We start from the raw sequence: 16,922 nt of genomic DNA on the forward strand, positions 1-16,922 counted from the left end.
TACTTTACATTGATTCTGTAACTATAAAAACAGATTTTTGCCCTACATGAATTAATATTACAGTTATGCTATTTGTTTATAAGTATACATAATATGGAATATTATAAATTTATATAATTGAAAAACATAAGAAATAGAAGAAAATAAACATTTTTGCAACTACATTATACGAAGGAGGCAATGAGGTAGATGAGCCACAATGATTAATGTCCTAATTTGAAATTTAAATTTGACCAAATTTCTCTCCTTTTTGCAAGTTACAGGTAGTTGATTCCACGCTTGACTTGCCAGAGATGACAGGGATTTTGATCCGTATCTTGCCTTTAGTGTTGTCCACAGGACGAGACGGGACAGGCTTTTAAAAATTCGAGACGAGACGAGATTGATCATGTGTCCCGAGACAAACGAATATTTTCGAGAGGAGATAGCATTTCCACGAGACGAGACAGGCCAAAGTCTCGTCTCGTGGGCAACACTACTTGCCTTGTTACATTTCGGTACTCGGATACTATTGGTCTGGATTCAAGCTTGTAGTTGCAGCTCTTTTCTGCTTGCACGTGAAATCGTGCGCGCCGTATTTCTTATGCTACGAATAGACTAATTTGCTTGACGCGCAGTACAGGAGACAGTCATCTGCGTACAAATATAATTCAAACCCAAATTTCCTGTCTGCGATATCATTCAAAAACATGTTAAACAGTTTTGGGCCTAGAATGGATTGCAGTACGTACAATACTGTTCTTTACGGGCAGTTTAGTTGAGGCCACTTTTCCACTCTATCTGCCATATTAACTTAATACTGTTAACTTATATGAGTAATTAGGAGGAATAGAAGAACACAAATGACATTTACCATTATTTCCACTAATAACTATATTTTATTTGGAGCATGTTCTAGATATTTTGCTTGTAGAAAGAGCATGTAATGCACTGCTGGACGAATCAAATCAAATCTTTCTTTTCTATTCCTCACTCTCCCAGGGTACGGACCTGGGACCTCTGATTTCATAACACGTTACTGTGACCACTCCGCCACGTAGGTCGTCACATGTAGCTACTTGACGCCATTTTTCTAGGACGCTTGCGCTAACGAGAGAAATCTCGTTCTCGGTATCGAGAAGTCTCGAAATTTCTGGTCTCGGTCTCGTCAAGAATTTCGATACGAGAGCCGTGGTAATTTCTCATCCCAGCCTTTAAAGTTCATCGGGTACACTGTGTTTTCAACTTTCGTTAATTCCCCACCCGCCCACGTTGTCATCCACAATTTGTTCCTTCATAATCACGAAAAGTTAGGGCCAAGGCACAGATTTAACTTTCTCCGACGCATCCCTTAATTGCAGGAAGGATAAAATAATAGAATTCCTTTCAGATTGGTAGCTTAATAGGAAAGCAAAGAAGGAAAAAAAATCTGTTCTGGTGCTCGTCTCGATCCAATTCAAACTTTGACCACTGTTGATTTAGACAGGTCACGAACACCAGAGGGGGTTTTCAGTGAGGTTAAGGAGAAGTGGGGGGGATTTGTAACGTTTCTCAATGGAGATTTACACGCATACGCTCCCCCCTCTCTTTTTTGTTATTCGCTCCCCTTCTCCTAATCGCGATCCCCTTCCCTGGTAATAATCCCATGGGCAATCGAATGCGCCGTATTCTATTCGCATTGTTCGCTAACCTTCTGTTTTAATCCCCTTTTCCAATGAATTTTTCAGAGGACGGAGTGGGCGAATGTGGCAGAAAAAAAAGGTACTCGCTACCTTTTTTTTTCAGCTCGCAGCTACCAAACGGTCAAATAAGCAGGGCCGCCTACAATAAAACGAACGCGACAGCCTTATTAACGCGGTGAAATTCGGTCCGGAAAACCCCTGGCTAACACGTTCCCCTCCTCTTCCCCACTCTGAGTTTCGTACACATTCGCTATTATGAGCGTCTCGATAAGGAAAGCCGTTAAATAATGTAGAAGAAACCGTGCTATCCTCGGATCGTGGAAGAATCCATCTTTACGGGTAACCGTCGGAGCGCTGTACACGGCAATGCCTTAATACGTGGAAAAGTGAGTGTACCCGATCTTCGAAACGCTGATTGGAGTTTGGTTCGCCTCGCCAATATCCTCTTCTGTATTGTGTTATCATAAAATCACTTGGAAACAAACGTAATTAATCAGAACACTGGTGTACACAGGATTTTTTTCGGGGGCTTGTCTGGACTTGTAGATGGTGCATAGTTGCGTTCAGTGGCACAGGAGAGGTTTTCATTTGGCCGTACATGGAAATTCCATTGCAGAATAGTACACAGTTTGTCCCCCATGGCGGAGTGGTTAGCACATCGCGCTATGACGCCTGGGGTCGGGGTTCGAATCCCGTCTTGGGCATGGATGTTTGCCAGTGTCTATTCATCAATTTCATCATATCATCACTCATCCCAATCTTCGCAAATTAGCCAAAAGTGGCACAAAAAGCGAAGTAACATAAAGCATATCAATCACTTAATCCCATAAATACATTTTCGTTCTTTATTTTTTTTTTTAGAATTTATAGTTATTTTAAAAGCACTTCCGAGGCATATTATTATTATTTATCTTTCTAGGAAGTCATGCAATATTTCGAGCGCTAGCGTCTTGTTGACGCGGTTCCGAATCGACTCGTAAGATGTCCAAGTATGAAGGATTGGTGATTGATTGATTTGGTGTTTGAAGTCCACTTTATGCACAGTAATGTTAATCGGGACTGGACCTAAGTGGGATCCGAATCACTATGTGCCTCCACCGGGTATCGATCCCGGGACCCCTTGATTACAAGGCGACGACCGACGCAACCACTGCGCCATCGGGGAGGCCCGGATTGGTGAAACATTTGACACAATAGTTATTTATTTATGTAATGTAATTTGCTATACTTTACAACCCTCTACAAGTATTGAATGTGCTATCATTGTATATGCAAGACCGATATCCTTCAGTCCTTAGACCAAAGCAAAATATCGACATAACTACCCTTGAAACACGGAAAAAGATTGATTCACGGTGTAGTAGTTGAGGAGTTAGAGGAAAACCATACGTTCGAAATGAAGTCTTTGGTGTGCAATCTGAATAGCCGGTTTCAAAAGTTGGGTCTCTTCCCGCATGTAGTCCTATTAAATGTACATACATGACATTTAGATGATTGTGAACGTGTGTTCTATGGTGACATATAAGGTGATCTTTAAAGCATGTGTGTGTCACTAGTTAAAGGTTTCTCATATCTACTACAGCTGAATGTGAAGACGGGTTCAGTGCCATGAATCTCACCTTTACATAGCTGTAAATTAATTTCGGTGATAGCCCGTTGTTGTTGTTCTTTTTCATGAGTTATGAGCTCCAACTAATGTTTTAAAAGTTATTCAAAGACCAAGATGGTTATTGCGGGTTCTTTTTAAGTGATGATTGCACTTACCACTTCGAGTTTTCCGTATTTTTTACTGCTTGCATTTGATTTTTCATTTTCTGAAAATTGGGGGGGGGGTGCTACCCTTCAGCCCCTCTGCGTACGCCAGTGAATCAGAGTGACTGTGGAGTAGCTATAGAATTTCATACGGTCAAGCAGGGGTGCCCATTCTCACTCCCAAGTATATTTTAGTAATTGTTTTTAATCCACTTTATGCATACATTGGTTAATCGAGATTGGTCCTACAGTTTAAAGTGGAATCAAATTGTGCTTCACCTTCACCCTCTTCTCCCAAGGCCAATAGCGCGTCCCCCACAATACTGTGCACACAGAACCCAAACTCTGTCAATTGACACATATATGTTTTGATTTCAATAACACGTTAACGTGCATAAATTTCAAATGATACACCTTGTAGTGTGTCAAAATACACATAGGAATGTATTAAATGGTATTTTTATGATATGAAGTTCCGTGTGATGCACTAAAATGCATCAATTTGGAAGATCAGACAAGATCATTTCGAAGATAACAAACTTTCACTTCTAAAGCATCAATTGACACAGCTAAATGTGTAATTTTTTTATCTTCGAAATGATCTTCTCTGATCTTCCAAATTGATGCGTTTTAGTGCATCACACGGAACTTCATCTCATAAAAATACCATTTAATACATTCCTATGTGTATTTTGACACACTACAAGGTGCATCATTTGCAATTTATGCACGTTAACGTGTTATTGAAATCAAAACATATATGTGTCAATTGACACGTTTTGGGTTCTGTATGTGGTTGACTGATAGTCCCGGAACTTTTGGAGCAATTGTGCGACTGTCCCATGCGATACTGGATCTCGTTGGGGATGTTGTATGAAAAGCATTTGAAATTGCAAGTGCACTTCTCTCCTCAGACAGAAGTGCGTTAAAAGCATCCTGACACTGTTTTCTCACACCTGGAAAATGAGACATTTGTTGCAATCATGTAGTCATAACTTTTCCTCATTAAATATAGGTTGAAAAAATCTTCACCATTGCATTTCTCGTGAAATTTTATCCTGATTTGATATATCGCATCATCAATTCCCCATTAAAAAAAATTGAGTTGAATTCAATATGGAGTCCACCAATATGACGGATGTCCGCTTGGAACACACCAATATGGTTACTCTTAGGCCCATCCTGTTTCTACCCAGCCTATTTATAGGTGGTGTTAAGGGACTTTTGAATCACCCTGCATTATAAGGGAAAACATTTAATTTCCGCTAACATTAATTTTCTGGGGGGTTGGGGTGTTTGTTTCTCCTCTGCTCCCCCTTCTGGACACTCATAGCGACCCAGCTTGGGCATTGCACCTTCCATTAGAGGAACAGAAAACACTGTCATTATTATAGAAAAGTGTAACTATAAACATTGTACAACCGAATTGAATACGGAGATAGAAATAAATTATAACCTTAAATACTACTTTGTTTCAGAAAATATTTTTATTTAAAAAAAATACTTGCATGAGATGTAAGTATGGTTAAAAGTACTTACGACTAACATTTCATATTTTTCTGTCCGTGGAAAAAGCTGTGTACTTTTCTTTTTGTGTTGTTTATTTTTCAATTTTTTATCGATAACGTGAGACTGTCGGTATGAGCAATCTTACCTTACCTTTAGTTGCCAGTGCCATCTTTCGCCACTATTTTTAAGTTAGTCAAAAGTTATATTTTTAAATAATGATTTTGAATGATAATACTAATACACTATATTGAGGTTGTTAAAAACCAGTGTTGGAAACTGGATCTTGACTTATTATGTGTCATTTGGCTTCTAGTGTACTGTCTTATGCTTAAATTTTCTTCATTGTTCTAGTGTCGTAAAGTTTTATACTTGAATTTTAATATTTTATCATGCATAAAGATAGCTAGTGTTTATAAATTACAGTTGCTTGCACCATAAATATATTCGCAAAAGACAAACTATGTTCACTTCGGTAGTAACAGACAGATTTCCCCTACCAGAAATCTTGTCTTAAAAATCCCGCCATGAAAAATTTCCGGTGGGTGGGGTTGTTTATATGTTTTGACAACAAAGATAAGCAATTAGTTTTACCTTCAAATCATAGGCGTGTGCACTCTCTCTGATCGGTGGGGGTGGGGGGGGGGGGGCAAAAGCCTTGATGAAAGTTCAATCGAGAAAAAACTCATTTTATGTCACTGTTGCCAGTAGTTGTATTGACTGTATTATAAACTCGAGAAAGTATGAACCCCCCTCAAGCAGATTTGCTTACACTTAAAACAAGCTCAACATGCTCATATGAGCTTTTTGCTCAAGTGTGGAACCCCGTCTAATCCAAGATTTTTGTGAAAATGCCCTCAAATATTTCCTGAGAAAGTATGAACCCCCCTCAAGCAGATTTGGCCATACTTACAAAAATTGCATCAGCCGGATTTTTGTCCATAAACTTGTCAAAAATTGATATTTTTTGGCTATACCTGAAATTAAACTAAAACCCATACCTACATATACATATTTACTTCAGGTTTAAGTTTAATTGGATGCCAGGTTCAATTTTTTTATCTATATGCAGAGCCCCTCTAGAATGGCAATGACCTGGCACTGTGTTATGTATTGATTTTTGCTTCCCGAGTAATGAAGCTTTGCGTGCAAACAATTGCATCAGCCACTATTGTGAGAGTGGTTGAGAAAAACAGATGTGTTGTTACAGTGCTTCTCATACTTACAGGCCTGTTTGTTTTAATATCATATTTTTGGTATGTTGAACAATATTTTGCCTGACATCTAGCTTGTTTGTTGTAATCCACTCTTATTTAGGGTCAGGCTTATATCTGTCCCAGCCTGTTATACAAAAATCAATATATAACAAGGTTATTGCCATTCTAGACATGCATGTCCGTGCAGGTATTTGTGCTAGGTCAGTGTGAATGAATATTTATTCTCTTTTTCCACTTGTAGGCTATTGGTTTTACAACCTGTCATAAGATAAGCATAGAGTTTTTGATTTGGACCCCAAGAAATTTTATATAAATACCAAAGCCAAAAAATATTAACACACATACACATACACACACACACACACACACACACAAAATATACAAAGCACAGTGCTGAACCCAACTGATATTTTTTATCCAGCATAGAGTTTTGATTTGAAACCCAGGAAATTGTATATAATAAACAACAACAAAAATGCCAAGTCAAAAATATTGTAATCAATGCAATAAAAATATATCCAGCCCCAATTGGGCCAAGCACCAAAAGATTTGTAACCCGGACAAATACAGAACTCCCACAAAAATATGCCCCAAATGCCATAGAAAATATAGCATGGAATATTTCACATATAAACATAAAGGTACTTGCTCTGCACAGTCATCAACATTGCCCCCTCAACCATCTACATCTGGTCTGAAAAGGAAGCATGAAGCACCTGTTAATGCTAGAGCAGCAAAGCAGCCACGCTATGAACCCATCCATAGCAGTTTTAATGGCCAATTAAGGGATCACCGGTTTGTATCAGAGCCAAGATGTGGCATTGAGAATTTTTTGAACAATATAAATCCTGATCTGCAGGCAATTCTAAATGCACAAAATGGCTCTTATAAGCTGTCCCTCAAATTGTTTGCACAATATAAGAAGCCAAATGGCACAAAATTTACACAGCCCCACATAACAGAAACTGTACCTGTATATTCAAATGCAAATTCAGACAAAATAATAAGCAGTTTGATAGATCAATTGAATATTAAACACTCTGAATTTGCTGCAAAAGAGTCAGGATGGAGCCTATGTGGCTCTCCGCACAAGTTATATGTTAATCTTTCTGAATTCAGCCCATTACAAGGTTCCACTTATGTGCCATTACCTGCTAATATCAAAAACAAAAGAGCCGTGGTCAATATTGAAAATACCGACCAGAAATGCTTTTTGTGGTGTATATTAGCTGCTTTGTTTCCAGCTTCAAGAAATCCTCAGAGAATAAATTATTACAAACAACATGAAAATGATTTTGATGAGGCAATGGAGGGTTTAGAATATCCAATGTCTGTTCAGAATATTGATAAATTTGAAAAAAAGGCCAGGAATATCAATGGCAAACAATTATCTATTAATGTATTTATTTGTTCCACTGGCCGTGGCAATTGCTTGATAGCACCTCTCAGAATCAGTACAATTGATGATGAATCTGCTGTTCCGATTGATCTGCTCTTAATTGAAGGGGATGGCACATATCATTACACTCTGATACATAATCTTGAAGCTTTAGTGAGAACACAACTAGACAAATCCAATACAATATTCAAGTTGTGCAGAAGATGCTTAACTGTATTTTATGGTCAAAAAATGGTAAAAGGGGTTCGTGAAGAGAGTGCAGAAATTGCAAAAAATAAGTTAATTGAGCATCTAAAATACTGTAAAAACCATAAACCTGTTCATATGGTGATGCCCAATCCAAGTGAAAATTGCAAATTCAAAAAGTTTGAAGCCTTGTCGGAACACCCAGCATATATTGTCTGTGATTTTGAATCAAATCTCAAACCTCTTGCATTCTGCAATCCAGATCCTGAAGAATCTTCAATTACACCATACCAGCTACATGAACCTTCCAGTTTTTGTTATATAGTTATACGGGATGGTGTAGCTAGTGAGCCACACTTATACATGGGACCAAATGCCATCAAAGAATTTGCACATAGAATAGAAAATGAGTGCCGTGACATAGCATCTAACATCTTATTAAAATCAAAACCCATGTTGCCTTTAACAGAGAAACAGATTGAAGATTTCAACAATGCAGAAAAATGCCCGGTATGTGATTCTGAATTTTCAGATATAAATATCAAGGTGAAACACCATTCTCATACAGATGGTAAATTCTTAATGGCCCTGTGTAATAGCTGTAATATTAAGATCAAGAGACCAAGATTTGTCCCCATATTTTGCCATGGAGCATCCAATTATGATTTTCATCATCTGATCAGATACGAGGGGTTTGACAAGCAGAATTTAAATATTTTAGCTGAAAATGATGAAAAATATATTGCCATTACCAAAATAATTAAAGTTAATGGTGTTCCTATTCACATAAGATTTCTTGATTCTTACAGAATTTTATCTGCTAGCCTGGCTACACTGGCCACTCAATTATCTGATGATCAATTTAAAATTACAAGTGCCTTGTTTCCAAATCAGGACCTGAAATTAATTAGGCGCAAGGGTGTATATCCATATGACTATGTTACAGATTTTTCTAAGTTTGATGAGTGTTCTCTGCCACCACAACAAGAGTTTTACAGCAAAATCAGAGGATCTGGAATCACTGATGATGATTATCACCATGCCCAATTGATGTGGAACAATTTAAATTGCCAGACATTTGGTGATTATCACATGGCATATTTAAAACTTGATGTGACCCTCTTAGCTGATGTACTGCAGGCATTCAGAAAATCTTCTATGCAAAATTATAGACTGGATCCAATATATTTTTTCAGTGCCCCGAGCCTAGCATGGGCCGCAATGTTTTTCAACACCAAAAAGCCATTGGATCTGATCCAAGATCAAGATACGTATCTGTTTATGGAGCAATGTATAAGAGGAGGGATGGTGCAATGTTCCCAGAGATATGCCAGAGCAAATAACAAATATATTCCTGATTATGATCCAGCACGGCCATCAAATTATATAGTGTATGTAGATGCAAACAGCCTCTATGGTCATGCCATGATGCAAAAACTGCCATATGCAGGGCTTGAATGGGTTGAAGATTTCAATATTGAAGATCTTCAGGACTTTGATGACAGTAATTATGGCCTCTTCTTAGAGGTTGATCTGACAATTCCTGATGATTTGCACAATAAATTTTCTGATCTGCCCCCAATTCCCGAGGTTCAGTGCTCACCTGGCTCTAAACAGAAGAAGCTCATGATGACTCTGGAGCCGAAACAGGGTTATGTCATATATTACAAAAACCTCCAGTTCCTGATGAAACATGGTGTTCAAGTGACCAAAATTGGAAAAGTTTTGAGGTTCAGGCACTCAGAATGGTTGAAACCATACATTGATACAAATACAGAGCTTCGAACATCTGCAAAGAGCCAATTTGATAAGGGCTTGTTTAAATTGATGGTTAATTCTGTGTATGGCAAAACTATTGAAAATGTCAGAAAACATACCGATGTTAAAATAATTACTGACCCCAGCCTGAGCAAAAAATTGGTTGCAAAGCCTAATTTCAATTACAGAAGAATTTATGATGAAAATATGGCACTTTTCAACATGAAAAAAACAAAGATTAAGTTTGATAAACCTATTTATGTAGGGGCTGTGATATTGGAATTGGCCAAATTACATATGTTAACATTGTATTATGATGTGTTGAAACCTTTTTATGGTGATAATATAAAATTGATGTACATGGACACGGATAGTTTTATTCTTGATATTAAAACAGAAGATGTTTATCAAGATATGTCACAGCCTGAATTGTTTCAATACTTTGATACCAGTGAACATACAATAATTCAACCCCACAACAAAAAGGTGCCTGGCAAGTTAAAAGATGAGACACTTGGTGATGTTATTGTGGAATTTGCTGGGTTAAGTGCCAAGGTGTATAGTTTTAAAACATGTAGTGGCGCTGTTGCCAAAAAGGCCAAGGGCATTGGCAGAGTGACTGTGGAAAAAGAGTTTGTATTTGAAGATTATAAAAATTGCCTCAAATCCCAGAATTTAATCAAAACATCAGAATCCAGAGTGTGGATCACTTATTGACTTCAAATATTGTAAGAAAAGTGGCCCTGGACCCACATGATGATAAGAGATGCATTTTATCATGTGGCATACATACTTTACCTTGGGGGCATTGTGATTTGAAAAATGGAAATCAATGCCCAATTACAGAGCATGATTTGAAATAAATAAACATGCCAATGAACTTATTTGGGTTCAAAAAACAGGCTATTATGGACCTGCCAACGCCACAACCCTCTTCTGATATGCTGTCTAAACTGAGTGGCTTGTTAATTATTCATCTGAACAGCATACTTACAGATGTTGATGATGAAACAGGTAAAACATTGTACATATTTAACAATAATTTAAATCATTACCAATTACCTGTAGGTGGGCAATTGCAATTTATTACAACCCCTGAGGGTGATGTCAAGATTTCAATAGGGAGAAATATTTATAGAATTAAGCACTCAAACATGATTTCTGGCACTGTATATACTGTTTCTGCTGGTGACTGCTTATATATTGAGGTCCCTGGATCTTATGACAAGCTTATACCCTTTTTTATAGAATTAAGAATCAGATACTCTATAATAAATAACAAAAATGCCTAATGATATATTTGGCCATACAAGGCATGAAGATCACAGTGATGAGATTCTGATGCTTGATGTCAGAGTCAAGAAATTAAGAAGTGATTTACAAGCTTTACAAACCACACTGAATGCCAGTCTTCAATTAGAAATTACAAATTTACAATCACAATGCATGGACCCTCTTCTTAAAATTGATTCTGAACTCAAAGTGCTGCTTCAGAAATATACTGATCTGGCAACATTGGATAATTTTCAAAGTTTAGAAGAAGCTGTAGCAGCTCTTCAAGCCAAATTTAAGACCCAGGCTACCAACTCCGAGCAATTGAAACAACAATTGGAAGAGCAGATAAATAATGTCCAGGCACAACTCCAAACAATTGTCAAAAGCATAAAATCACAAGAAGATTTTGATCTAGTGATTTCCACTCTAAAAGAACAGATTCAATCACTCCAAATACCTAATCTGGACCCTCTGAACAATGCCATAGCCGAGGTTAAAGAAAAAATTGAGACACTTGAAAATTTTATGAACAACTTGCCATCTTCTGATGCTTTGAATGCAATAACTCGGAGTGTAGCAAATATTAAGCTGCAACTTGAAACATATGAAGATTTTGGAAAAATTCAAAGTTCCATAACCCATCTTGAAGGTACAATAGCAGCAGTGCAAAATGATTTGGCAAATGTACTAGAATCCCGCCTGCCTGGAATTGTAGATACCCTTGTCAGTGTCCAGCAACAAATCACAAAGCTTGAAAACCTCAACACCGAATCTGAGCTATCTCATTTTCATCACTTGATCGATGATATCCAAACAAAGCTTGAAATTTTACAACAATCAACACCCTCTCAGGCAGATATAGCCCTGCTCCAAAATGCTATGCAAAATGTGGCTGATGCTTCTGAATTAAACAATGTAAAATTGGCACTTGAATCTTTGCAAAATACTGTAACAAATCTGCCTACATCACAGGAACTTAAAAATATTAAGAGGGCAGTGAATAGGATATTGAAATCAGAAGATGTCAAGAATATCCAGACAGAGATCAAACAACTTACTCAGACAGTGGCCACTCTACCAACTAATCAACATATTAATGAACTGCATGCCCTGTTTGAGGATATCAGAAGACAGGTCCATGATCTTACTGCTCAAAATTCAAAATTGGCAGTTATTGAAAATTTGCAACAAATTGTAGCTAATATCAAGCAACAGCTAGGGACCATGGAATCCAATCAAGCAAATGCTCTGTCTGTTTTTCCCACCCAGCTTCAAGAGATTGTGCAACAATACAAGAAACTTGTTGTGGACATAAAAATCAAGCCAGGCCATGATGATGTTGTTAGGACCATCAATGAGCACCTTGAATCTGTAACAAGCAGATTGCTTACAGCAGAAAAAGAAATAACCGGCATAATCGAGAATCCAAAACATACAGTAATTCTTGAATTGTACAGCATCCCCAACAAAGAATATGATTCACCATTTACACCAGGTGGTAAAATATATATGCTGTCCCCTGCACAATTTTATTACCAATTTTTTGTTGGGGGCACATTGAGACCAATCAAGATCAAATATTGGCTTCAACCACAGGCACACCACTACCCCACCTTATCAATAACAAATGCTGATAACAAAGTGAAAATCACCAGTGTAGAATTGGAGGATTTTACAGACCCCAATACATTAGAAACAGCCTATACTGAAGATGATGGCTCTTTGGAATTTAAAATACATATTGGAGACAAATTATATTTAGAAAATCCTGTAGTATCAGCTGCTGAACACCCCATAGTTGCAATATTCTTGTTTACATATTATGTCTAGACAAATTATTGTTGATGAATTACACAGACAAGCCAGACATAATTATAAGAGACTGCCAGTAGTCACAAAAGGCATAGATGATTTATGGCAGAGCGACTTGATTGAAATGGCAAGTGGACAGCTGAAAAACTTAGACAAAATCAACAAGGGCTACAAGTATCTACTCACTGTAATAGACACATTTTCAAAATTTGCCTGGGCTGTGCCACTCAAATTCAAGACTGGAAAATGTGTTACAGAAGCCATCAGGACAATCATCAATCAGAGTGGAAGATCACCCCGCTATTTGCAAACAGATAATGGCAAAGAATTTTATAATTCAGTGTTTCAACAATTTATTAAAAGCCAGGCAATAAAACATTACTCGAGTTACAGTGATCTCAAGGCCTCAATTGTAGAGAGATTCAACAAAACTCTAAAAAATCTTATGTATAAACAATTTACCCTCCAAGGTAATTATAAATGGATTAATATTCTTCCAGAACTTCTACATAAATATAACAACTCGGTCCATTCCACAATCAACATGAAACCCTCTGAAGTAACTTCATCTGATGAGCAAAAATTGATCAGGACTGTTTATTATCCTAGATACCAGCCAACAACAAGAAAGGCCAAATACAAGGTGGGTGATCAAGTAAGAATCAGCAAATATAAGCACTTATTCAAAAGAGGCTTTACAAGAAACTGGAGCACTGAATTATTTACAGTGGTTCAAATTAAACCTGGGACCCTTAACACATATATAATAAAAGACCACCGAGGAGAAATTCTCAAAGGCCGATTCTATGAACAAGAGCTCAGCAAAACTAAACAGCCTGACACATATCTCATAGAAAAAATTATCCGCAGAAAAGGCAACAAGTTATTTGTCAAATGGCTAGGACTCCCAGAACACAGCTGGATCGATGCAGACAAAATAATAATATGAACACCTGGGATGTTATAAAAAGGCTGCCAGAACCTGAACAGCAGAATAAGAGAAATGGCAACTTGCTGCCTGATAATATTAGGTGTCTTATTGTTGGGCCATCGGCTTGTGGTAAAACTACACTAATGATTCATAATTTTTTATTGGCACCCAACTGGTTAGACTGGAAAAACAGGCACTTGTATGTTTTCTCTAAGAGCTTGGAACAATTAAAATATCAGCATCTGATGAAGCTATATGATGGATTGGATATTGCCACTTTTGAACCAGGTGTTAAGCCACTTCATGACTGTCTCGATAATTCTGTTGTTGTGTTTGATGACATTATACTGGATAATCAAAACAAGGTTAGAAATTTCTTTACACAGGGCCGACACAAAAACATTGATTGCTTCTACCTGGCACAGACTTTTTCTAAAATACCGAAGCAACTGATCCGAGACAACAGCAATTTTATATGTGTGTTTCATCAAGATCATACCAACCTCAAACACATACATGATGAATATGTAGGTGGGGACTTGAGCTACAATGATTTTTCCAAGTTTTGCAGTAGGTGCTGGAACCAGGACAGTTATGGGTTTGTCACTATTGATATGACAAGAACACCCAATAGTGGCAAATACAGAAATAAAATCAACAATTTTCTAGACATTGAAATATAAATAAATAAACATGAAAAGGCCAATCATTGATGATCTTAAATTAAGAGATTATCTTGTAAAAAGATTTAAGGGATGGAAATCAGAGAACCGGGGAATTTATGAAAAACACAAACAAACAGAACAGCCTATAATTGATGCTATTAGTGAATTAGGTAAGAATATCAAAACTGTTACAGAGCAAAATCAAAATTTGATCACAGAGCTTGTACCTGTAGCTGCTAGGAACATATTAGATTATCCATTCACCCCACTTTCCAGTATTCATACACCTAGTCCTATTGCTCCTAGAAGAATTGAAGCTACTCAGGATCCTATTGAATTGGGTCTTCTTGCTCAAAAATATTTAACCACACCTAAAGACAATAAAGATGAGGTGTTTGGCTTATATGCTGACACAGAGCTTGATGGCAGCATCATACATAGAATTGGCAATTTCAGAGTAACATTTATGGGGGATGATCTGATTGTTTATTCAGAATCTCATCTTGGACAAAAAGGTGCTTTTGTTAAGTACCCCGGCACACCTGGGTTGTGGGAACTGATGACTAGGAAAAGGCCTGGCAGCTATACAGATCAAGATTATGAGCATTACAAAGAAATATTAATAAAATCAGATGCTCTATACCAGAACAATGATCCCACACAAAAAAGAGTCAAGTCTAGCAGTGGAGCAAAATATAACAATTTAATCAAGCCCATAAGGTCACAAATTAAGACAGGCAGTGGAATCAAACAATACAACACCCTGCCTAAAGAATTTGTGTGGGTTGATGATGTCAGGAAACTTGTAGATAGGTTATTGGTGATAGCTGGGGAGGAAAATGCAGGGAACCACAATTTTTACAATGAAAAGGTTGGAATTATGGACATGATAAGCACCAAATTGTCTAATTTTATAGTGAATGACACTAAGGGGATTGGATATCTTATAAAAATTATTAATACTCTACCACCTAAATTTTGGAATATTTCTGAGGGTCGGGGCCTGGTTAATGACATTATAAACAAGCTGCCATTTGAACTACACATTCCAGGCTATCAGTATTGTGGTCCAGGCACAAAATTGGACCATAGATTAAACAGAGGTGATCCTGGTGTAAATCCCCTAGATGCTGCTTGTGGAGACCATGACATAGCATACAACACACATTCTGATCTAGACAAGAGACATGTTGCAGACAAGAAATTAGAAGAGGCTGCATTTGGTAGATTTGTAAGCAAAGATGCTTCTTTAAGTGAAAAAATAGCAGCATTGGGAACCACCATAGCTATGAGCACCAAACAAAAACTGGGGTGGGGGTTGTGAATATGTATATAATAAACCTACAATGAAGGCCAAGGGTGTTATGTATCAAATACCTTATGCAGGTCTTAAATCTCTTAAAACTATTGATAGTCTTTTAACCAAAAAGCAGCGCAAGAAAAAAAAATCTTGTCTTGCAAAGGGACATGGTATGAAATTGTTGCTTAGTACCCCCCAATTAAAAAAATTACAACAATCTAGAAAAAAATCACATGTGGGGGGTTTCATATTTACTATCCCGGCCATCTTAGCTGCTCTCGGGGCTGTTGGGAGCTTGGCCGGGGGATCAGCCGCCATAGCAAAAACAGTAATAGATGCCAAGAAAAATAGGGCAGAATTAGATGAGCAGAGGCGCCATAACCTGGCCATTGAGAAACAAGGCAAAGGTGTTAAGAGAGCCATGAATAAGTTTAAAAAAAACAAGAGCCGCTTACAAACCAAGATATTGAAGCTTTAATCAAGCCACTGGGCATCAAACATTTTAGAGGTGTGTACATGTCTGATTCTTTGCCAGAACAACCACTCAACAAAGAGTGTGGCATTGTTAATTTGGATGAGTACAAAAATCAGGGCACTCACTGGATCTGTTATCTTAAATATTTAAACAATGAGGCATTTGTGTTTGATTCATTTGGAGGTGTTCCACCTGAAAATTTAATAAAATATCTAAAATCACCTAATCTTTATTACAATAATGCCCGTGTTCAAAACTTCAAAGATGTTAATTGTGGACATTTGTGTTTATCAGTTCTTAGATATATGTCTCAAATAAATAAACCATCAATTGAAAATTTTCAAAAGGCCTTGTGGTATCTGAAACATCATGGGGGTATTTCATCTCACCAGCCAAAATTCAATATTGAAACTCAAATTACATGATGACATAGTGTATCCCAAAACAATAGCTCTCAGAGCATTTTACGGCATGTACTTGATACCTAATATTACACACCACAACAACAAAATTGCAGTAGGGGATCAAAAAATTGTCATCACTCCAGGGCAATATAATCTGTCCACTCTAAATGCTCAATTACCCAGAGGTGTAGTGTTAAGTCAAAATTCTGTCACTCACAGAGTAGAGATTGTATCTGCTACAGAAACAGTGGATCTGGGTACTATAGGAGAGCTGTTAGGCTTTGAGAACAACACAAAACTTGAAGCAGCCATCAAACACACTGCTATGAATATACTTAAATTCTTAGCCATAGAGACTCTGAATATTCACTGTAATGTGGCTGAGGGTATGATCACCAAATCAAATGGCATAGGCACTCACAAACAAACTGGCATCATTGCAACATTCAAACCTAATTCTGAATTTATGGAGCCCATCATCTACAATCCATCCCCAACATTATATTTTCCTGTGTGCCATAACAGAATAGATTATATTGAATTGATGGTCACTAATGAAAAAGAAGAATTAGTTGATTTTG

This window comes from Lepisma saccharinum, chromosome 19 (genome assembly GCF_977018435.1).
Source record: "Lepisma saccharinum chromosome 19, izLepSacc3.1, whole genome shotgun sequence".
In the NCBI taxonomy this organism is placed as follows: Eukaryota; Metazoa; Arthropoda; class Insecta; order Zygentoma; family Lepismatidae; genus Lepisma; species Lepisma saccharinum.